Source organism: Chiroxiphia lanceolata, chromosome 4 (genome assembly GCF_009829145.1).
Source record: "Chiroxiphia lanceolata isolate bChiLan1 chromosome 4, bChiLan1.pri, whole genome shotgun sequence".
Lineage (NCBI taxonomy): Eukaryota > Metazoa > Chordata > Aves > Passeriformes > Pipridae > Chiroxiphia > Chiroxiphia lanceolata.
The window spans coordinates 71,533,666-71,558,964 of NC_045640.1; the positions used below are offsets into that span (position 1 = coordinate 71,533,666).

Sequence of the window (25,299 nt, forward strand, 5' to 3'; positions counted from 1 at the left end):
GTAGCTTTATAGCCAGCCTGACCTAATTTAATTACCATGACTTGTGTGGCTTAAAGATAAATAGTTTTATTCAGTCTGCCTACTTTTGTATAAGTTTTCCCTTTCACACATCTCTCTATATTTTGGCATTCAGAATTCTTGTCCTCTGTTCTCGGGTAGGTTAACACAAGGTTAGTTTATAGCATTGTCCATATTTTCACACAAAGGCCTCTGATGCAGTCAGTCCCTGTCTGTGCTGGGAGTCTTTGTGGGACACAAACGAACATGAGCTGGGGAGGCATGGCATGGAAAATACACCCTTGTGCCATCATGAGGTGGAAATCCTCAAAGTTTGGTCCTATACCAACACTGAGTTGTTGGGGATTTTTTTTCTTATTTTAGGAAAATACTTCAGAAATCAGAGCTTGGGATTTTTTCCCTACAGATTATTTTAAACTGTACCATAAGCAGGCAGAAGAGCTCCAGCACCATGACTTTGTGTAAAGCACCTGTCTTCTGGAACAGCTTGAAGGCATTTTCATACTACAGAGATATGTCCCCAATGTACAGATCCCTGCCAAGAACATGGACAAATCCTTCTACTACTGCCCTGCTGGCCACCTTGGAGTACAGAAAGCAAGCAACCAGCTTATACAACTGCAAAATCTACTTAAAAGAAGGGATTATCATGTTCCTTCCTCTCTGGGGAAAGGGAGAAAGACTGACCAGGGAAACATGACTGATAGTAAATGTTTTGGGGGGGTTTTTTAAATAATTAAATATCTTACATTCCCATAATCACTGCATTGTTTTATGATCTCACAGGTAACATTCAGAAATCATGACTGATAGGAAATGATAAAAAATTATCAAATCTGTTACATTCCCAGAATCACTGCACTTTTTTATAATCTCATAGATTGATAACATTCAGAAATCATGACAGAGAGTAAATGATATAAAAAAAATGCAGTGATTCTGGGAATGTTAGAGATTTAATAATTTTTTAATCTCACAGATACCATTCAGAAATCATGACTGGTAGTAAATGGGTTTTTTTAGAAATGATTAAATCTGTTACATTCCCAGAATTTTTTAATCTCACAGAAACATTCAGAAATCATGACTGATAGTAAGTGATAAAAGATGATTAAATCTGTTACTTTCCTGTAATTGCTGCATTTTTTTATAATCTCACAGATGATGTTCAGAAATCATGACTGATAATAAATGGGGTTTTGAAAAAAAATGTTTAAATCTGTTCCATTCCCAGAATCACTACATTTTTTCATCATTTCACAGGTAACATTCAGAAATCACAACTGATAGTAAATGTATTTTTTTAAATGATAAAATGTTACATTCCTATAATCACTGCATTTTTTTATGATCTCACAGGTTACATTCAGAAATCATGACTGATAGGAAATGGTAAAAAATTATTAAATCTGTTACATTCCCATAATCACTGCACTTTTTTATAATCTCACAGATGATGTTCAGACATCATGACTGATAATAAATGGAGTTTTGAAAAAAAAAAAGTTTAAATCTGTTACATTCCTGTAATCACTGCATTTTTTTTTATACTCTCACAGGTAACATTCAGAAATCATGACTGATAGTAAATGATAAAAGATAATTAAATCTGTTACATTCCCAGAATCACTGCATTTTTTTCATCATTTCACAGGTAACATTCAGAAATCATGACTGATAGTAAATATCTTTTTTTAATGACAAAATCTGTTACGTTCCCATAATCACTGCATTTTTTTATGATCTTACAGAATACCATTCAGAAATCATCACTGATAGGAAGTAATAAAAAACTATTAAATCTGTTACATTCTCCTAATCACTGCTTTTATTTTTCTGTAATCTCACAGATACTACTCAGAAATCATGACTGATAGTAAATGATTTCTTAAAAAAAAGATGAAATCTTTTACATTTCTGTAATCCCTGTGTTTTTTTAAGACTACCTGCATATATGTTTAATCTATGAATATTAAATACATTTTGCAGTAGTGTAAAAACAGTTCTGTTGAGACTTGCTGCAGTTTTTAATACAAATGTAGATACCTAATTTAGTGTCATCTCTGTGTCATGTTGATGCTGCTCAAAGAGCCTCCGGCACTTTTCTGGAAAGGCACCTTCTTGGGTTTAAAATGAGTATATTTGAGGTCATTAGGAAATTTCCAGCACTAATTCTGCCCTACCACAGGTTTTAACAGAAAGAACAAACCAAAGAACAAAAGGAAACCCAATAACTGTGTTTGATGAATCCATATGCAATATTTTTGTTACCATGAAATAAAACACCAGACACCTTGAAGTTGCTCTCCTGTGTTTAATTCTTCTGAGCTACTTTTTAAATTGATCTCCCAGTACTTGGTCTCTTCCCACCCTTGTTATTAAACTAACAAAAGCAGTTTATACCACCACACTATAAGCATAAAGTAGCAAAATAAAAACTTTCAAGCATTTGCTTCAGCCTGTTGGACACATTTACCTAAAATCACATTCATGTTCTATTAAATAAAATTCCATACATACCATTTTATTTCAATATATAAAAGCAAATGTAATATTCAAATGCCTTGTTTCAGCATTGTTGGTCTATTTATCTGATGGCAATAGTCCTACACAGCTAACATGACCCTAACCTGAATAATGGTAAAGCTCCCAGGAAGCTGATTTGCTTCAGAACAGGTGATAACATTCCTGTAGGTGCAGAAAAAAAAAATCACAGCCAAACCCTTCATCTAAACTTTTCAAGAAATATTGCAATCCTCAGCAAAATCAAGTAAGTTAACACATTTTGATAAAATTTAAAACTTCAGGGCCTGAGGGCATATTTCTCATACAAAGAGGGTCACCTGCAAAGGAGGAATTCCACAAAATCCAGTTGGAGATTTCTGACTGGTTCATCCACTCTTCCCAGTTGTCCTTTTCCTATTTAAGGGTATTTATTTATTTGGACCTTTTCCTTGACTAAACTGTATATAAACTCATGAATACAAAGAGGCCAGTGTTTGACAGTTAAGGCAGCTGCTATCCTTGCCTTTAGACCTACCTCTTCCCTGTGTGCCATTGCCCCTGGAGAAGGAAAAGATGAGCCTGAAGGGACAGGGAAGCAGTTCCTGAATGGCTCAGGCTCAGTTTACTGTGGTAACTTATATCTACAGCTTGATAATTTACAAAAATGAACACTCTGTATGCACCAGCAGTGGATAAGAACAGCAGAAGCAGGTACACATAAATTAGGATAGCAAATACGTGTGGGACAGAGAAATCTGTGCTGAAGGACTGAAATGAGAGTTACCTGGGCTCCTCCAGAGGTTCTGCTGACAAAGGCAAAGTGTTCCTGCCAACAGTGATCGATCACTTCTGCTCTCCTTTCTAGGAAGGTGAAAAATCTGTTTCTTTTATGTGTCCAGAGTATTTTGATTTTAAATGTTTCACAAAAGGTTACATCTTCCAGTCTGAGAGCACAATGGTCCTTGATCTCATTTGGTGTCTGTAGATGATTTCATTTCACCTAAAAGCAATATAAGAGCCACCACAGATGAATTTTAGAAAAGGTCATTCCTTATTTACATATCTATCTTTGTTATATCCTGTACAAAAATTATGTCAGAATGAGATATGCCAGGAGAGAAAAAAAAAAAGTACAGATAATTCCCTGATCTGAATGTGGATCAAACACTGGCTGCATTTGGCAGAAGTGCACATCTGACTGTTAGTGCAGCCAGATTCCAGGAAATAAAGGGCAGAATGTGGCACAGATTCCACTGCTCTGATCGTGCACAGAAACCAGCTGATATTTTGAGGTTCTGAGGTTACAACATGTGGCTCTTCTAAAGCACAGCCTGCAACCTTGAGGGGTTTGTTTTGTTTTCCAACTGGAATCTGACATGCATGGCATGTGAACATTTGGAAGTCATATTGATCACCATGCATTACATATAATTGCTTTAACTTTTATAGCATGCAGTCATTAAACTGACTTCCATAATAATAGAGCACTTAACAGAACCCTTGCCCACATGTGACCCAATAAAGAGGAATAAATGTGGTGTCTAACTCTACAAAGAGTGTTTACTGGAGTGTGGATGGATACACACCCCTTCTAAATCAGTGGTGATGCTTCCAAAGGAAGGGCTGGAGAGGAAGCAGGTCAGCCTGTGATCTGTGAACAGATATGCACACACATAAGGACAAACTATTTCTGGCACACTCAACATTCTCTGAACAGCAGGGAGAGATCTGATATGTGAAACAGTAGGCCCCAGCCAATTAGTCTGTGGCAGATAAGAACCTCTCCTTAATTTGTGCTGTTGGGTTTATATGTGGTTGTTCCTCTCTGACTTCACTAAACCCCAGGTTTTTTTATCAGCTGGGATGCTGGCATTCTTTCCAGGTGCAGCAAGGGATTTGGAAGGAATGAAGTATGATCTGGGGGCCTTGCTTCTGTCATAAGGGGAGCAGTGCTTTTGTAGTTCTACTCCTCAAAAAAAATCTGTGAACAAGAGAACTAGCTCCTTTATTATCCACACAAGTGCACCCTTTCAAAGCATCACGGGGAACTCAACAAGTAACATCCATTAATATCTGACAGCAGCAAGACTCAAGAAATCAAAGACTTGGAAATCTGCCTTGCAAGAGTGGTGCAGGAAAAGTTCCTATAAAAATAGTCAGGAAAAGTTAAAAAATCTCCTACATCATGAGTATCTTGCATTGCTTTTTATATCTGCGCACTGCTACATTCCCAAAGTTAAGAAAAGTGAAGTTCTTCTAAGCCAACATCCCCAAGGCACATAAAGAACTGTGGGGCATGTTGTTGAGATGGCAAATTGACTCCACACGTTAGAGAAACTTCTAAAATTTTAAACTGGTACTTGCATTATTCCACTACATCAGCAAAAGCAGCACCTCACACTTTTCTCAGTAAGAATTTAACAGCATGAATCTAAATTTTCATTTGACGGAAAAAAACTCAAAAAAACATTTACAGTACTTTTTGCTAGAGAAAGAATTTCTTTGAGGCCTCACAGGAGGGATTTTTTCTTTCTCCTTGTTGTTGTTAACTTGATTTATTTTTACATATCCTTAGAAGCTGCAGTCAAACATCACACAAAAAGTGTTTCCAACAAAAGAGGTTCATGCTTCTGGATAGAAAACAAGTAAAACTCAGATTCAAATTCCTCCTTTACTTCCGTGACCCAGGGCAGCTCCTGCTGCCTTTAAACTATGCAGTACTTCTCCTGTCCCTGGTGATTGTTATTAATACAGTTTAGGGAAAGTGGTGATAAAGATCAATTCCTTACCCAGAAAAGAAACATTAACTGCTTCTTTCATGTCTTCCATGGCGAGTGAGCAGCTACAGTTTCAAATGATCCCCAGATGTTTAGGACTTCTGGTGCTCAAAAGCAGGGTAGGTTTTCTCCAGAGCCAGGGTGGGTATTTCTGGTTATCCTGCACACTCCAATCCCTTGTCCTCAGAAGAAAACGTAAAGGTCAAAGAAAAAGCCTGTGTGGTGTAGAAGTCCCCAAGGAAAAATAAACCAAGGATGGTCTCTTAGCATTGGCCAACTTAAGCTATACCTCTGCACACTGAACAAAATATTGAAGGAATTCCTACAGAGATGGGTATATGAACACTACAAGCTTTTCACTTAGTTACAGGAAGATTTAATGATTCCAGTAAAAGAATAACTGCTGAGGTCTCTCAAAAAAACTATTCTATTTTTCTGGTTCTTTACAGTGGTGTTTTTCTTTATTCTTTCTCAGAGCTTGGACACAGTACAGTCCACCTACATTTGTAAACATGATTACTAACAGAAAAATGGAAAAAAAATATTTCCTCCTTAGCTACTACAAGAATAATAAGAACAATTTTCATTCTACTTCTCTTTCCTTTGCATTTTGTTCTAATTATTCCCTGGTGATATGAAGACTTACCTTTAGTAATGCTTAGTCCCATTGGAAGCAATTAATGCTGATAAAAACAGGCATTTTCCAAGAGCTTTAAACAGATTATTGTCTGAAGAGCCCAACAATTCTGTTGTTATCATAACCAGGTAATAAAGACAGAGGAGGAACATGCCATATAGGACATTAAAATACTTTACCTTCTTGGTCTGCACTGTTCCTTTCCCTCTCATCTTCTGAGGAGCACTGCCCAAAAGATTTAATGCTGCATGAACAGCAGAAGCAGAGACAAAATGTCCCAAATCATGGTAGGACTCAAATCCAATCTCTCACACCTGCTACAGTGTAATGACAAACAAAAGCCCCCAGTCCTGATTTCAGAGCAATTATTCTGACTGAGCACTCAGATAACTGAGCTGGGCTCCTCTTTTTAATGAATCTTTAAAGATGCCAATCTGACTTCATTAGATCAGACCATTTGGAAATTAAGCATTTACATGTGTGGTTACACTCTTTCTTTCATGCCAAATAGGCAGGATTAAAACTGACTTCTCTGGTCACGTGCAACGGTCACAATTAACCAAGTTGTTCAGTCTCTGCAGGATCAGAACCAAAATACTATCTGAATGGTATTTTTAAACAGAGGATGACATTATTTGACCACATTATCTTAGCTGATACTGAGAAGGTGGTAGGATGGCCTCACACACAGTGTGTTCCCAGTGGGAGCTGGGAGGTTTGAGTTAGACCATGTTAACAGTTTAGTTCTCCCAGTCAGAAGCCTGGCTCAACATAAAGCTACTCTCTATTCTACTGCAAAAATATGATACAGGCAAACATGCATTTTTGAGCAGAACAGTACCGAGTTCACGAGTGAAACATTTTCATCTGTTAACATATAAATGTTAGGAATGTGGAGTTAATAATCTGTTAATCCTTGACTACTGTTAGTCACGGGTTTGTTCAAACTGAACTCTAAATTCACTTATTCAGTAACTCCCAACTACATACAATCTTATTTTTATCAAAATGCTGTTACTTACTGATACATTTCACTCAGTTTGTCAAAAACAAGTGGAAATACAAACACCACAGACAGAGGTCTTCCGGTGTAAAGAGGCCAATCTTCCTGCTGAGAAACCTGAAGGAAACAATGAAGTGCATCATTGATTCTCTGTTTATTGGGAAAAGGCACATTTGTAAGTCTTAAGAAGTAAATGAAAATTGGAACCTCTCTTCCATAGCCCTGAAATGGAATTGTGGGAGAGACCCTAGAACTATGCTGCCAATCTGGTATTGCGGTTCGCTGAGAGAAAATGGGAGAACAGCTGGAAAGCAATTTCATTAATAATTTCCACCCTGTTTCTCCCTCTTGCAATTCACTTCATTTCAGGCTTTCTTTCCCCGTTCCCAACTCTTCCACATTTTTGTTTTAGCACTTCAAGAAATCTTTCATCTACAGATTTCCCCTTCTTTCCCCCTTTTTCAGCCTGTTTCATTTCCCTCCCAACTTTACCTCAGGGGAAATCACTGTTCACAATTAGCTAGATGGCTATAGAGGAGAAACACAGAAAAAAATACATATAATAATTACAAAACTAATTTTTTAACTTTAAGGGTTGCAGAACTTTCTTCATTTGAAAATCAGTTTCATTGATGGGGATCCTATTTCAAAAAGAAATTGTCTTGTTAATTAATAAAATTTTGCTCCTAAATACCAATCCCCTCAACTATAAATAAGCATGGGACCACTTGGCTACTTGTCACCAGCTTCCCAAAAAGCATCCTTCTGTTTGCTAAAGTAGTTACTACTCTCAGATATTATTAAACTGCAGAGGCTATGGGGCTTTTAAAATATTCTTTCATGTCTGAGATTATTAATGTGTCCTTTTTAGGTGTTATTTTTGTATAGATTAGCTTGTGTTTCCCGCCTGAATTCTCAGTGAGGCTGCAGCTGCAGTGTGACCTCAACCTTTTTTTCCCCCCCCCCTCTTTTTTTAATTTTTATTACTTAGCAGAGATTTTAAGATAGGAAATAACAGGAAGCTTATTGGGTTTGAAGACAATCCCTACTGGTACACACTTTAGTTGGGGTGTAGCTGTTAATATGTCTGGGACCTAACTCCCCACAAGTGTAAGTCAGCCAGAGAGCCCACTGACTCAAAGCAAAATAATGATGAGGGTAAATGTCCAGGGATCTGTAAAATCACCTGTGATGCTGCAGCTCACCAAACTACACCTAATTTAACAACTTTCTTAAAATGTACAGACTTCTAAACTAGAAATTAGGAAGATCCGAAACAGAAAAATGTGGTGGAGATGGACAAGATGATTGTGAAATAAAATAAACAGGTTTTAAGAGAAAGTAGAAAGCTCAGCTTGTCCTTATATTATTTGCAAGTGAGCACACTTTCTTATAATAAATATTATAAATAAATAAATACTATAAATAAATATATATATTAAGAATAAATATTACAAATAAAGATCTCCACTGACCACATTTTACATGAAATTGGAGAACAGTCAGTTATTGATGATAGAAATGAGTAGATGAAGTGCTTTGCAGAAGCTCACAGAACCCACCGTAACACTTTTGGCTCACTGGACACTCTGAAACAGAACCTGAACACTTCAGAACGAGTTAACCCAGCTCAAGAGTCTTTGAAATCGGCTTTTGTTTGTCACCCATAGGCTCTCATGACTCCTCCTCCTTTTCTGCACACTCTATTATTATTCATGATCTGTCAGCAGCCAAGGAATTCCTCTGGGTTTCAGTGATGAAGTGCTTCATTTGGACTAATTGTTTCATTTACTTTAAAAGAACAAAGAAATATGTCAAAGAACATTTACTCTTTGGGGGCCACTTTTGGATGTGTGTTGCGAGTTTTTAAGGTTTTTGGAGCTGAAAACTGAAGATTTAACTTCCAAAAATACTTTTAAGTCAAAGCATCACCCACCATAGATATTAAAGACACATGGTGAAGAGAGCACCAAAGTTCTTGCACTTCTGCTGCTACACATTTCACCTGAATGCCACCGATTTTCCCAGAGTGTCTTGGTACATCTCAGATATGACACCACGGAATTCAGGCTCTTCATCCTCTGCTCCCTAAACAAAAAACCGATTTTATTTCCAGTCCCAAACTTCTGCCCCATTTCTGCTGTCCTGATGTCCTCCTGTAGCAGCTTATCCTGTTTCTTTCTCTTCCGTTCCCCTCCCAGCTGACCTGTGTGTCACCCTGGTCAATCATCTCTAACTCATCTGCTGGAAAACATTAAACTGTATGTTCACCTCATTCATCATGGGCTGTAAAAATGTGCTTCAGGTTTGTCCAAAAATATATTTGAAAATCATTATTTTACTGTGTATTTTTTCCTTGGGCTGTTCCTGGACTGGTATCCATTTACACTGCTCTCCAGTCTCCCATCCCAGGGCCTGTGTGCCTAACAAATTAAAACTTTAGTACCAACAGAATGTAATGGACCTTTTTATTATGAGCTTTTATGGCATTATTTCCTTACTGTATCAGTACTCCAGAAGAATATGAAACTGCCTTTCACAAACCTCTCTGGCTGCATAAAGAGCTGAGCTCCAGTTCGTACTGTAAGGAGCAGAGAGGCTTTTGACACTGTAAGATAAATGGGATGGAGCTGTCCAGGCTCTCTCCAGGAACCACAGGGAGATCTTAGATAATTTGCCACCAGCAGGTGAGGTGAGTCCCACACAAGAGCAGCCCTTCCTCACTTCTCATGTGATCAGCTGACACTTGAATACAAACTCCCAGTCTACTCCAAATGTAGAGGCGGGCAGAAAGCTAACAGTTATATTTAAATGTTAGTCTGATTTCAAGTTTCCAGTTAAATAATGAATTAAAATTTGATCTGATTTGCTAATGTATAATTTTCTTTAAGACCTGTTCATGTTTCAAAAGGGATGTATGTATTAATTCTCAACTGTAATATCACATCATTCCATCTGTCCACCTTTCTACTATTCCATGTTCCCACAGGCAAGGAAATACTCAGCTTTTCACTTCTCTGGCTTTATGACTTCCCCCAGTTTCCTATCCTCGGGTTTACTCAAGGCAACTCCCTCAGATCAGCCACCTTTTTCTCACAGAAAACCAAGAAAGAGCCTGAGGCTTTTCTAGTAAAACACACATATCCCCACCTCAAAACCTTGCTGAGCACAGGTTTTTTGGTTTTATTCTTCATTCATGTTACTCTAAGAGTTTCAAGGAAGTAGTTTTTGGTACTCTGGTACATTACAATTTTTGAACAATTTTTGCTCCAAGTCAACAGGTTTTGTTTCTTTACCAATTCCAGACTCTATTCCCACCTCTTTCTAGGCAAAGAAGTAGTTTGTCAGTGCTTTTGTTTTTCTTCTTTTTTTGTCTTTTGTACAGCCCAACTCTTCACACTCTAGCTTCCTTCACATGGTATTTGCAATGCTTTGATCATTCCCTCCCCTCATTATTTTGTTCCTCCACTGGGAAGGATACATTAACACCAGAAACTTTCCACTCTAGGTAAGAGGGCAACCTTCTCCTTGGAGACGCTGTCTGTCCTGTTCAGTTTTACATTTTACCTTGTTATTGATATTGACAGTGAACACTTGGCTACTTATGGAAATTGGGGACATAATTCTCACCATAAAACATTTGCTGCAGCAAACTCAGCCCAGCAAACAAATTGATGTATACAAGGGGAACAATATAAAAGCTATCAGCAGGGCACAGGCTTATTTTATGCAGATGTACAGTTTGCATATTATGGGACTCAACAGCACTCAAGTTTCCAATAAGTCCTTTTTTTTGCTTGACCAATTTTGTTCATTACTTATAGCTCCCTGCAGAATTCAGAGCTGTTATTACTAACATATACATTACAGAAGGAACACAGCCTGACATGCATAGCTGCTTAATAAGGTTTTCATCAGCTGCTTTTACTGACATTTTTCATTTCTCTCATGCCCTGCTTTTAATGTCCCAGTCTTCATTTGATACCATAAAACAAAAGGAGTGGAGTATTGCCACAGAAAGTGTTCATGGCTGAATCTAAAAAGAATCACACACTGCACTTGAAGCATGAAGGCTCCATAGGCTTCCTGTTTGTGTATGCAATCTACACTGGCAAAGTTATCCTCTTTTCCTGTATCAGATCAACCCCATTAAAAGAAAGCATTCTCAGAGCTTTGATTCATAATTGAAAATAATCCATAATGAGTTTTAAGTGTAACTTTCAAAAGCAAGCCTGCAAATTCGTGCAAAGAATTCTGTGCTATTTTCCAAGGACTGCACTTGAGAAACTGCACACCCCTGGCTGATGTTCAGAACCCGCCCATCTCAAAGGACACCAGTCAAAGGAAAGTGTCCTTTTATCACTGAGGAGTCATTGTGAAGTTCTGAATTTTGATTATTTGAGGTAGCAGAGTTGGCAAAAAAAAACCACAACAGTTCTCTATCCTACCAAGATGTCAATAAAGTGAGTGCCTGAGGGTTGTCAGTCCATTAGGACCTGAGGCAAGTTCAGTCTGGCTCGAGGACACAGCTCTGACTCACATCAAAAAGGATATTTAGGTAGCACTACACTTATTGAAGAGTGGTCTGTACCCAAAATCAAACTGTTTATCACGATCCAAATATTTACAGAAAAGTAAAAACCTGCTAATTTTTTCAACTGATGTCAGCAGTAGTGGTGTCTGTATACCCCTGTCAGCCACCCTTTCCCAGCAGAAAAGAGGCTGATGAAGGTCTAGTACATATTTTTCTGTACATTTTCTACTTTGCTGTGGGGTGTAACTCTTCAACATGAGATGCCTCATGATATGAAGAGGAGAAAGACAGTGAGGCCTCACACTCTGTGGTCAAAGGAGGTGACCAGAAAGCTTTCCTATTGATGCAAACCTGCTGCAAGTTCCCTTCTGTTCACCTCAGTGGATTTCCATCAATGCCCATTCTCACTAAGCCTCTCCTCTCCTTAGCTCATAGCTTGGCTTTGTCCTGGCCACCCTCTACCTCCAGCAGTTGGGATAAATGAGGGATTCAGATTCCCAACCCCTCTACTTGCATTTGGAATAGGCTACGGCATTCTGGGCAAACGTGGTTTATTTTCTTGATCCCCATAAATATAATATCAGCTGGTACCAGGAAAACTGAGCTGCCTTTGCTCAGATCTGATACCCAGCACTGCCAGAGGAGGGGTGTGTTGAAGTGCCCTGGACAGCTTTGGAGGTGTCAGTGCCAGCACACCTCAAAACCATCTAAAAAGTTGACTGTTGATACAATAACTCTCAAGATGTGTCCAACAACAGCACAAAGAAAAGCTGTGAGGGGCAAGGGGGAAGCTGGAAGAAAAAAACCAAGAGGCTAAAAAGTTTGGAGTTGGTGTTCATTATTATAAATAGTGCCTAGTGCAAAATCAGAAATAAGTGTGGCTAGTAAATTCTCCATCTTGCAACAATCTAACTAGATTGTCAGGAATAGAGAGAATAAAAAAAGGCCCAGATTTCTACTCTGCTGTTCATTTACTCAGGCAAGAAGCAATTCTGAACCTCAGTTAGATGCCAGACTTTATCTGCCTATAATGGAGCTTTTCAGGTCCAAGTCTTATTAAAATTAAATAGGTATTTTGAGTGTGTTTTGAGTCACCTCTGATTGCTTTAAGCTTTGATGGTATTGTCAGACCAAAAAACCCAACAAACCCAACCTAAAAATAGTCAAGAAGTATATATTAATTACTTTTTTAAAACCTGCAATTTACAGTGACATTTAACCCATCTTTCCAGAGCTGCAATTTGACAAGTATGTAATTACATCTGACCAGTGATAATCAGGGAGACAAATAAAATAAGGCACATTTAAGGTGACCTTTCTTAATTGAACTTTGCCTGCAATTAATTATCCATTGTCTGGATGTATACTATTTACAATCAAGAAACAATTTATAATAATCTTCTACGACTACAACATATTTTTCTAAATGAAAAATGATATCATGGGTTGCTTAGTTTCTTCTGTCCCAACTCAACAGGTGTTTTGAAAAATAATATACAAAATTTCAGCTGAGGGAAAAGAGGATTCAGTACAGAGGGTAATAGTCTGCTTTACAGGAATTTTCAAAAAGTTAACTGAGTTTGATCAGGTGAATGCACACTCTTATTTTAGCAATTAATGGAGCCATTCTAAGTCTCTCCATTGATTCCAGCCCTGGGAGCCACTTGGCTAAATGGAATTTGTTAGCTGTGCAGCATGACATATTAATTTATACCACCAGGTCTGACAGTCTACCTGGGAGGCAGAAAGGCTGTAATTTAATATTTTAAGGTGTATTATGCTCATTAAATGATATGTGTACATTAAGTGAAGGTGGAAGTTAACAGAAATCAATTTTTCTATAATAGAATACAGTGCAAACTAATGAGAACGAAAGGAATGTGAGTCACCACAGCGTAACAAAATATCCTCACATCTACACGTGGCCCTTGGGAATTGTCACCTCATGCTCTGTGTGACAGATTCTACCAACAGTGGGCTTTGTTGTCTGAGGTGACTCACCTGGAATTAGTCAATGCTTCTCAGTGAAGCTAAGGAATGTTAATATTCTAAAAAGTTCAGTGATGCGATAAATCCTCACACTGCATTTACAGTATTGGCATAATGTTTAATTTTAGCATCTGTAATGGTTTTCCACTTTATGTGTAAGAAAGTGACAGAGAGGTTACAATTGTACCTCAAAACTGTGGATTAAAACCTCTTTTTCCTCCTCTAATCCCAAAGCTAAAATGACTTTGTTTTCTGTACTGATTCACTGATACCTCAAGATAAACAGATATGTATCTTTAAAATATAATGTAAAATATAATTTTAAATTTTATAATATCTAAATATGCTAATGGGCACACCACATAAAAATTACTCAAATGCCACAGAAGTAAATGTAACAACAAAAGATTCTTATAAACCATATTGCTATTCCTATTGGATCTTAAACATCTGATTTTTTTCATGACATGTTTATTCTGTACATTCCTTAGAACAGATGATTTCTAATGGCAGCTGAAGGCAGCAAATTCTGTAAAAATTTGCATGCAGTAAATTTACCCAGAAAACACTGGAAAAGATGCCTGGGCCTAAAAGCTGCTGAAACCCAAAGGAACATTTTGATTCCAGTTGCTTTGGATCAGCCCACAAGTGCAAACTACCTTTTGCATTTTGTAAATAAGCATAAGTCATAAAATACTCCTGCTTTCTTGTTCATTACAGTATCACCTTCCTTACATCATTCCCTTTCCAAATTACATATATATACACTGCCCTTTTTCCACAAGAGGGACTTAATATATTGAGACATTCCAGCTTTCCTATTATCCTTCATACTCTCCCCCATTTTGCTCTTGCCTCCACTTCTGTCCATTTTTAAGAGAATGTAACCCAACTGCACCTCTTGCTAACACCAGATTTTTGGAAATGCATTTTAATGATTCTGAAATTCCTGACTCCTCTCACCTCTGACTGAGATTCAGAGTTTCCAAAGACAGATCCATGTTCTCCCATCAGAAACAGAGATTACTCCCTGAACATACTCAGGCTTCCGTGCATCCAACACAAACATTTAGCAGTCCCTTGGGAATTGTGCTCTACCTTACAACTGGGACATGGGTTTTTCTACAATGCCACTGGGAACTCGCATTTTTAACACCTGTGTGCTCCAGTGGTCCTGGAGAAGAAAATGTCCAGATACGAGGAATAAGCACTATTAATAGATATTCCCTAACTATAATTTCCATGATACCTGAAGTAATACATCTTAATGTGGCTTCAAAACCACATGCCAAGGGAAGCATTTAAATTCCACCTGTACTTGGATGTACAATCCACATGACTGAATGCACAGAACAAGAAAGTACCAATGAAAAACCATTAAACACCTCACTAACCCCTTACATGCGTAATCATTTCCTTCATAGTAACCGTGATGCAAATTTAAGCCTGGCAGAGAGCCTTTCCAACACAAGCTTCCAAATCCCTGCATGCAGGATCTAAAGATCCTCTTGACCTTCACGAGCAATTTTACTAAGCAGTGAGAATTTTCAGAACTTTTCCTCAAAATAAAACCTGAATAACAGAAACAAGAGTCAGTAAAACACCTTGACTAGTGCCTAAACATTACAGAAGTAGTACCTTTTTCCCTGGTTGGGTTTTTTTTTTATTTGAAAAGACTTGTGTCAGGTAAAATCCTTTCTCTTCAGTCTGGAGTAGAATAAGAAGTTATTGCTCCCTAACAACTAGGAAGCCTATCCAATTAAGGAGGCCTCTGTGGGACACGTCAGGGTTTCCGTGCTGGCTGTCGTGGAGGGCAGCGATGCCGATGGAATGCGAGCACAGGTCACATTTGCCTTCCCAAACCTCGTCCCAAATGGAAACAAAAACCAGCTGTGACCAGCAGAAGTCTGATTAATTGAGAGTGGCATCCTGAGCCCGGTGCTGGTGACCCAATGACTGGGAATTGCCCGGGGAGGTTTGAAGCCTCGTGTCCTTCCCAGGGCAGCAGCCGCAGATACAACAAAAGTGCCTGGTTCGATCCCATTAGCCCACTGCTGTTTACAAATGTCAGGATCACACAGGGCCTGCCCGTGGCTTGGCACAGACAGACACGATCAGCCCTGGCACTGGAGGCTGCTGACAGACTGCCAGCCCCTGCTGCAGATGGTGGCAGCACGAGAGCGCTAATTACCGATGACATTAATGATGAGCTAACCTGTCCCTCTTCAGCTAATAAACAGACGGAATGTGTTCCCTATTAATTTTTTTTTTTCCCCCCCAGATAACAAATTGTTCGGCTTTAATGGTAGAGAGCGACAAAACCAAATTATCTGTTCTTTGGAGAAATTTGTTTTCCGCTAATTGTTCTAAACAATCAATAAAAGAATTACAACTGGCATCACCCACTGAGAAGAGAAGCAGGGAAGTCAAAGTCAATTAGTTTCCTGTAGGATGATGCACTCACACGGAAAGAGTCATTACAACAGGGTGTAGAAGTCAAACTGCAAACTGTGCAGCTCCAGGAACAAAGCAGACTTGGATGGAAAGTCTAACAGAGGGCTTTCACATACCTGCCAGTTCTCCATATAGCACTGCAGTTCCCAGTTTTCCTTTAGATGCTCCCAAAAACTGATCACAGACAGGATCCTTGGATCTTAGGAGCACACTAAGCCTTCGGAAGTCATGACTGAGAAACATCTCATCTACAGAACAAAAAAGAACAATCGATTCACTTTTGTGTCATTTGTATTGTAGTGCAAATATGAAAATATGGAAGAGCTGAGAACTCCATGGTGGTTACTGAAGTAGCCAAGTGGGCAAAAGAGCTGCCATAGTTGACTTCCCAGCCTTTTCTTCACTATTCTCAATGAATTTCTGCCACCATGGGTTTCTGATACAACAATACACACAAACACATACATATAGATATATATACACAGATATAAACACAAACTGACTATTCAGGTTGAATAGTTTAACTAATAGCAATTGGATCAAATCAGCAGCCATTTAAGAAGGACAAGTCACCTCACCTAGAGGTATTTGAAAGACACGTAGAAGTGGCACTGAGGGATATGGTTTAGTGGTAGACTTGGCAGTGTTTGGTTTACAGGTGGCCTCGATGATAAACAGGGTCTTTTCCAACTTAAATAATTCTATAATTCTATGAGCATTCACATCAGAAAAAAAATCAAGTACATAAAATAGATCTATCCTGTTGGAATAACTTCTCACTGCTCTTTTATCTCATTTTCCTCAAGTGCATGGAGTTTTAGATTTACTTTTATTGTTTTAAACATTATTCATGGATTGTTACTTCTAGTGCATTCAGTTAAGAAATTACCATTCTAACACACTTTGTGTTGATCATAACTCACTCTGTGCATTGGGAGAGTCAAGTCCCCATTATTTCACATCAATTCCTTGCACCCCACAGTGAAAAAAGCTTAGTATCACATATTTTGCCCTTGAAAACTGAAATCATAGAGGTCTACCTGAACCCCTGACTGATTTAACTTCTCTCCTGGGCTGAGTTCCTGACTCTTCTAGTAAGGACTGGCACTGGCACGAGCTCCTTGAGTGACAGTGCTTCCCTCCCCCAGGCCTTTCCATCAGGACACTTTCCTGGGCAGGTTTATTTTTCTACAGTAATGTCTCTAATTTTATACAGGGTAAAAACTGATGGCCACCCGAGGCCTTAACACACTGAGCAATGTTTGCAGTGGTGAGGCAATGCAGTATTGGAAAACACATTATCTCCCCACTTTATGCAGTTGCACACAAAGGAGTCCACTGACTGTTTCATGCCAGCACACTTGCAAAGGCATCCAAAACTTCTTTTACAGGCCACCTACTTTTCCATGAGTTATCAGAAACAACACAGGCAGCCTTTTTAGGGGGGAATCACAATGACTGGCTGTTCTGGGCTGGGAAAGGTTTCCATCCATCCTCACAGTTCTCTTTATGCAGAGCTTGTAAATAACAACAGGCACAAGCCCTACGGCCACTAATTTAGCACCACATTGTGACTCCCTCTGTTTCTTTCCATTTGCCTCAAGCAAAGTCAAGTTCTAGTGACCTTTTTTGGCCAATATACACGAAACTGGCTGGTGTGACCTCGGTGCTGTTTTGTACAGAGCATTAAGTAAGTACCTTGCACAAAGCAAATAGTACAGTCTGACCATGAAATTCCTGTGACTTGGGCTTATGTTGGTTTGTCTACACACTGACGAATAATTGAGTTTTGTTGAAAGGGAAAACAAACATTTTGTTTCATTTTGTTGCAAAACATCACTAATCCAGAGGCTATTCTGCTGCAAAGCAGCAAAAGGCAAAGGAATGAAAAAATTATCGTATTTAACAGTTCTCAGTTTTTCCTCCTTCACCAAGATTCTGGTGAAATGAAGACAACATCCCTTCATGGCCATATGGATAACAACAATCAGTTCAGCCACCTGCATAACATGCTCTATTTTCCTCTGCAAAAGAGAGCATGTTGTGTTTAGAGTAGAAACTTGATACAGGAGGAAACATCTCTCTCATAAAGACTCTTGTTTACAAAGCCACTGACAAAATTTTCAAGATTGCTCTGGATGCCTTGCTTACTTTTCCAGCAGAGATGTTTTCTTCCTGTGCTAACACAAGACAGATTTCCACTGAATGTCAGCTGAGTGCTAACATTTGCTCTTTACAGCATATCCCTCTAGAGATGAGACCAAATTCTGCATTCCTGCTCATTTTGGCAACTCCTGTATAAGTAACAGTTGCACTATGCCATTCTGAATCACAAGTTGTGCTTATAAACTGTAGCATATATTTAATTTCCTTAATGCTGGAATCCTCATATTTAATCTACACACACCCAGGGCGGGTATCTCACAAAACCTAAGTCAGCCCTCACTGTGCAACTTTAGTTCTTCCCCCACACACAAGAAGTGTTTACACAAACAAAAGGTAATCTTTTATCATACTTTTTGGGGTCACCTGAAATGTAAACTGCAAAATCGAATTCCTACCCACAGCAAACCAGTTAATTCCTCTTCCTGCACTCTGCTGCACTTCCCCATGCACACAATGTGGTAATTGCTTTTGCTTGACTTGTTCCAACAGCCATTTTCCTGATGTGACAGCCAGGGCACTAATATATTTATGCCCTTTGTAATCGGCCAGCGCTGCTTGTAATTAGGTGCAAAGTTAATTAAGTGCAATACATCTAATAACTGCCTGCCAGGAACTGTAAAGTTTGATTTAGCACATGAACTGTCAAGGTGTCAGAATGGTGTGTTAAAAAATAAGTTGCTAACAGAGAAACAATCCTGCCACAAGCCAGGGAAAAGCACCGTGACAGGGAGTGAGCTGAGGAAAGGGAAAATTGAGCCAATACTTGCTATTTTCAAGACCAGGAATGACCCACCTGTATGTTGGGAAGTTGTATCTTGCTTAACTGAACAACAAATGAAGGTATTCTTTTATTTATTAGCCAATGTCTTCTCCTACAGACAACCCTTCTCTTCAAAAGGCATACAGATGGTATAGAGTCTTTTTAAGCCTGTAAATATTAGTAAGAGAACAGATCTGATTTTTAAAAAAATTAATGTATAAACAGGATTACAAAAAGAACCAAGAGGGCCTGGAGAGTCACATTTCATGTTTAGGGATCTGATTTTGTTTTATTGCACAAATTACAGCTTTTCTTCTACCGAACCTAAGAGAATATTCCATATTCTTCTTTCTTAAGTTCAACTTTGATTGGCTCAAATGTTCCCTTCACCTCCATTCCTGTATGGTATGAACTGCAAAATGATCTTTTCCTCATGCCAGGCATTCAGAGCAGGTGAAGACAAAAAGCACAGCTGGTCAGCAGGGGAAAAAAAAAAAATCAACCAAACAACAATCAAATGACCCGAATTCTACACACAGAATAATGCAAAACTAGCTGAACATCAGATTGGGAGTTCCAGGGAGCACAACTGATGAGCTGCACATGTACCACAGCAGCACAAGACATGTGCACAGCTCAATAACACTTTGATTATTAACACACACACAGATGTATGAAGCTCAGAAAATTACACCTGTAAGATATCAAGAGGGAAAGCTTGGGCAAGGCTCTGAAGCTTTTTTAGGCCAGCAGATGCAAATAAAGTGCTGGAATTTGTCCACATACAGGATAGCTCACAGACCTTCAGAAATAACCTACGTTCAAGGGCAACACTGCTGCCTCCAAAGAGGTCACCAGCAAAGCTTTCCTCTCAAAATACGTCCCAAAAATCCCTGTCAGATAAGCCAATCTTTGTGGTTCATCATTAGGAACTGATATTTGATCAGGGAAATTATGCTCTAGACTGACATGAAATTAATAATGCTTGTTGTGTGGTGCCCAATGACAAAGGTAAATGCTAATAGCTCTGAAATCCTAATGAATGCCAAAGTGCTCTTCCCAGCTTTGATTAGTGCTTGTGTTGTGCAATTATGCTTTTCTATAATTACTGTGAATTACCATCATGATATTATTATTCTCATATTTTCTATTCCTCTGAAATTCTCAAAATTTCCTGCAGCTAAAAATGGATTTCATTTGCATTATCACAAGCTTTGACTGTTTAATGAAAAATAATTCCATGCAGACTCTCGTGTTAAATTGTCCATTTAAAATTTTCCTGTTATCTAGATTATGTTGAAGTGTCCCTTCTTTCATTTATCGTTTGCCTCTATTACCACAGTCACTGCCCTCCCTTGGTGCTGGATTTCAGAGAGAAGGAAAAAATGAAAGACAGTTTTACCCATATCCTCATCTTTTGCCTGGAAGCCCTTTCCCTGCATGTTCTCCCTTTTCCTTGAAATTCCTTATTTGGAAAGCTTAAAAGTGACAGGACTTTTCAGGAAAATGTGGTAGCTACTTCAAAATTTAGTGGGAGTCAATTAACTTTTTCTTGGTTTACACTGAAAGTTTTCATTTCTTTTGCAACAAAAATGAAAAAAATCTTGTGACATTTGCACAGTTTTGACAGTCCTAAGGTCTGATTTTTATGTTTTTCAGTCTAGGTCAAGTTCACCATCACTTTGCTGCCTCTAAATTAAAAGCATCCATTGCAGTATTTCTACTAAAAGAGTAATTCAGTTATTTTTCAAAATAGATATTTTGAACTATTTTGTGATGTATTCAAAAATACTGGACTAGAAGACAGTCTAGGTACCCAGATTTATATTATGTATTTCACTGCATACACAAATAATATTATTTTGTTATTTCTGCCTCCCTTATTTCTTTCCAATCTTTTTCAACTGCTTCCATTTTCACCTCATATATGCAGCTGATTTTTCTCTCACATACACACAATTCTCCTTTGCAAAGTGTTAATATAACACGTGTGGTCACAATTTCACACTTGTAATATTCAAATAGCTTCAAAGTTAGTCAGAATAAGTTTGACCATGTCCATATGTACACTTAAGGAGATGAAAGCCTGGATCAGACGAAGGAAAACAACCTTTTTTTAAAAAAATAAATCTTATAAGAGGTTATTTATCCCTTAATGACTTTTTTTTTTCATTTTCCCCATGGATAATAACAAATGGAAATACTTCATCTGTAACTTCATCGTGATGTGGGGAAAATTGAGCCCACATTGAACATCTGTAGATTGTGTTTTTCAAAGCAGATTCCATAACTTAAGCTAAAGAATGCCGGGTTTCCAAGCATCCCAGCCTGCTTCCTATCAGCTCCACTTGAAGCCACACTGCACTAAGAAGGGTTGTTGTCTTTAGGTGCCCAGAACAAGGCTCCACAAACAAACAAGATGGAACAAGTCATGCATCAGGCACTGCCCTGGCCACTGAGCCAGCTTTGTCCAACTGGAACCAGTATAAATGTAAATTATTAGAGAAGCCCCCACCCATACTCCATGGAAACTTCCACTCTACCACCCACATGCTCAGTGCCCAGCCTTACCCCTCATATGGGAGGTCAGCACAGATTCTACCAGTTTCAAAATTGTTCCTTTATATTACAGATCAGCTTCAAGGGCCAAGGAGAGGAGCTAATCCTACACACATGTGCCTCTGGAGAGATGGCAACTGTCCCTGGCTAAGGAATTAACACCCCTTTTAAAGTTACCCTCTTTATTCTGAGCTTCCAACAAACAAATCAAATCCAGCATTTAGCAACAGCATGTTTCACATCACCCAAAGCCCTCTCAGATCTTGAAGCTGAGCACACTGTCTGCTGGAACGGCCTGGGGCACTCTGTGACAATTGAATTATAAGCAGTGACACCCTCTTTCCCATCCCACTGCACTGAGTTACCTCCAGTGTCTGCAGAGAGGCCTCCACATGCTTCCACGCAGGCAGCAGTGTGATGGACAACAGCGGGAACATATTAGTAAATATTTCTTTTATCTTCACTTACAATAGCCACAAATTTAACCAGCCCTCAAATATTTTCCATTAGAGTATTGCAGCCACAAAGGTTCCCAGCCTTGGAGACTAAAGGGGGTTTAGGTGATTATGGCTCTTCAGTCACTCTTATCTGGCCCAACCCTATTTATGCTCCAAAGCTTGAAGAAGATCCCCAGTCACAGGCCACAGCCCAGGATGGAATGTGCACAGTCATCTGTTGCTCTTGCCTTGCTAGGCCTCAGATATTACAGGTTTGGCTGCTGACCTCTCACTACAGATCGAATTCTGCTTCAGGATGTCAGAAATATTTCAGCTCCTGATGGTTCACCGTGAATGGAGATACTGCAGCCAGGGAGCTGAGTGGTCCTTTCCAGGCACAGGCTCTCCCAGGAATTGCCTGTGCTAATCCATCACTGAACTCCATGGGCTTGAGCAGCCATATTCCCTCACTACTGCACCTCACACTGCAGCATGGAGGGATCTCCTTCCTGCCTACACTGGACTGTCACTCACTCTGGATCCTGCCAGCAAATAAGTAAATATTTGTCTGATTTTTTAAATTATCTTTGTATTACTTTGTGCAATGCTTTCCATGTATGCAGAGGGCATTGTTCTCCATTCCCTCTGAATGGTCTGCAGAGAGTGGGAGAGCAGCCTGAACGCAAGGATGTGAAGAAATCACACAGAGTGCTGGATCCAAATCCCTTCAGACAGGTTCATATCCATTAGCACATGGATATTCTGTTTCTAAATTCTTATAAATCTACCTGGCTATGGCTAATGCAGTGGCTCTTAACTGCTTTGTGTGGAACTCAAGGGGATTTGAGACAGGGAGTTCTGGTCCAGGATCCACCACTTAGTACATAAACAGTCTTGGATTAATCACTTTCCTCCTCATGTTACTACTTCTGATGGCAGAGCACAGAATTATTTAAGGGCGGGAAGCTGTACATAAAAAGTCCATATTATCATTAAAGCATACTCTACTTTTCAAACTCCACTAAGCCACAGGAAGGTTTAAAACACATGCTGCTGTAATCAGTGAAAACCACCATTTGTTTGCACAAAGCAGGTTCTACGTGTGACCAACTAAGTCGTCTTATGGAACAGTGGCCAAACTTTGGAAATATTAACTTTTCCTGGGCAGCTACATAATGCCTGGAGGAATGCAGAAGTTGTCTTAGTGTGTTGGAGTCTGACTAGAAAGATACCAAAAAAATTCAGTAGTTGTACACACCTAAGTCCTTACTTGGACACCCAGGGACTGGGTGCAGTAATGCACACAGCTTCCATTCCCTGGATCAAACAGCTGGGAAGCCAGGAGGAAGCTCCTGACTGGCTGTCTGAATAATCCTTTCAGTGGGAGTCAGAACAACATCACCTACACCCGTGGCTGAACCTGGACCACACTGAGGTTGGTGCATGACAAGAATGGATCCTGCAGAGCAAACATCACCGGCCTTGTGGCTGCTACGCTGAGGGAACACGTGGCAGCAGATGCCTGCACAGGACTGAGGGTGCTGTGAGCTTGAAGGTGTTTGCTTGTCCTGCCTTACATTAGCTCGGCCCAAATGCTGGAAGGCAGAAGTGTGGGGCCTTACACACGAACCAAGGTTATACAAATAAACAATTGGTAATCACAGGCACCCTGAGGGGATGTTGTTCACCGAGCCAGCACACTGTACGCTCTCCCTCTGAGAAACACCTGGCAAGCAAACGAGTGCTAAAAATGTTTACAGTCCTCCACAAAAGTAGCACTGACCTTCTCATGCAGAAAAACTCCTAGGTGGTTATTTGATCTTCCCTCAAATGGCTTTTATAGGTAAAAAAAGACCTTTTGCCTAAATGTAGTTATCAAACAACCGGTCTGGAACTTGTTTTTACCAAAGCAAATGGATGATCACCATCCAGATGCAAGGGTAGCAAGAGAAGCTCACTGAGAACTGTTGTACCTCTACTGCTGCATCCAGACCTGCATCCCAGTTGGATCTTTATACTCTCACACAGAGTGAGCTGGAACATGCGATGGTTTGTTTCCCAATCAGTTTTATTTCTTCTAATTTGTATTTTCTTCTGTTTCCTGCAGCACTGCTCTCTCATGCAAAATCTGGAGTTATCAAGTAAAGCAATTCAGCACCAGCTTATTCCTGAATTGTGACACACCAGCTCTTGGCCTTCTAAGCTCAGCTTCTATCAAGGTTTTCGAGACAAAACCAAGGATCTTGACATTCACCACAAGAGCTTTCTGACACAAATGGTCTTTCCTGCGGATCCATATCCACTAACAGCATTTTTACACTACTTTGAAATGACATCTTAACACCACTGGCAAACATTAAAAGTGTCTTTCAGAGAGCCAAGAGAGGTTACTTTGACTCTGGCACCACCTACTGAACAGGGAGTCAAAGTGCCTGGACTGCAAGAGCAAGATACAGTACTCGAGGAAATACACCCTAATTTCTTCTTGCAGTGTGAATATTTCTATTTTTTTTCATCACCAAAACGGCTTTAACTTACATCCTTGAAAAATATTTTCTTAGCTTCTCATTACTGTTGACATTCATCAGAGTGCAATGATATAATGTAACAGGATCTCTCCAGTCGGTAAGATAACCAGCACAAATAAACAAAAAGTGGCTTGCAGTGACTTCGCAAGCGATTCCTCCCCACACAGACACCGAGGAGGAACCAGCCATCCCACTGTAACTGCCAGGAATGTTCTGAGCTGAGAAAAAGCCAGGAAGATATGAATGCAAAAATAAAACCTCACACGAAGGCTCAGTTTAGAAAACAATTCTCTTATTCTTGCCTCTCGAAGTATTTTGTTCTCCCTTACTAGACAGAATACTTTCTCCATGCTTTAACAAGGCAACCATAAACAGTAAGGGACTGTATTTTGTGGTTAACATTTCAGGTGAAAATGTTACTAAGTAAAAACAAGTGGCAGCTTGTACCTGGTTTTTAAGTGTACTGAAAAGTACCAAAGTTGAGTTTCACAAACTTTTGCCACTAGTGAAAACCAATTGTTCAATCAGAGAACAACATTTGTACTAAACATATTTTTAGAAAAGTATTGAAAATGGCTCCTAAACATTTTCAAAGTGTAGGAGCCATGGGGAAAATATTTTGCCTTTGCCTGTATGTATACACTAACCTCATTTAAAAGGGGAAATGGGGTTTAAACTCTAATCAGAATGCATAAGGGTTATAGCAAATGCAGAAGACTAAGACAGAGGTTAGTAAGGCAAAATAATAAGAATTGATCAGCTGTACCTGTGAGGAATGAACTGAAGACAAGGAATGCTGCCTTAAGCCTGCTGGACATCCAGGAGAACAGAGCCATCGTGTTTGCAGGCTCTGCTGATTAATGCCTGCCTTTAGTGTAACTTAAGATTTATTGCACTGTGCCTAAAGTGGGTAATTGAATAATCCCTCTAAA

General features: G+C 39.3%; 1 long non-coding RNA gene across 11 annotated transcripts in view; it reads right to left on the reverse strand.

The window, feature by feature from the left end:
- The window catches only part of LOC116785764, a 65,644-nt gene that overhangs the window by 16,274 nt on the left and 24,071 nt on the right, over positions 1–25,299 (reverse strand). Inside the window, exons 3-7 of one of the 11 annotated variants that reach the window (XR_004356708.1) lie at positions 16,034–16,165; positions 6,960–7,057; positions 5,313–6,251; positions 4,110–4,174; positions 1,680–3,523 (exon numbers count right to left, since the gene is read on the reverse strand). This is a non-coding gene — a long non-coding RNA (uncharacterized LOC116785764). Of the gene's footprint in view, positions 1–1,679; positions 3,524–4,109; positions 4,175–5,312; positions 6,255–6,959; positions 7,058–16,033; positions 16,166–25,299 lie in introns of those variants that run through there. The other 10 variants (XR_004356710.1, XR_004356713.1, XR_004356709.1 and 7 more) reach the window with 10 other exon arrangements.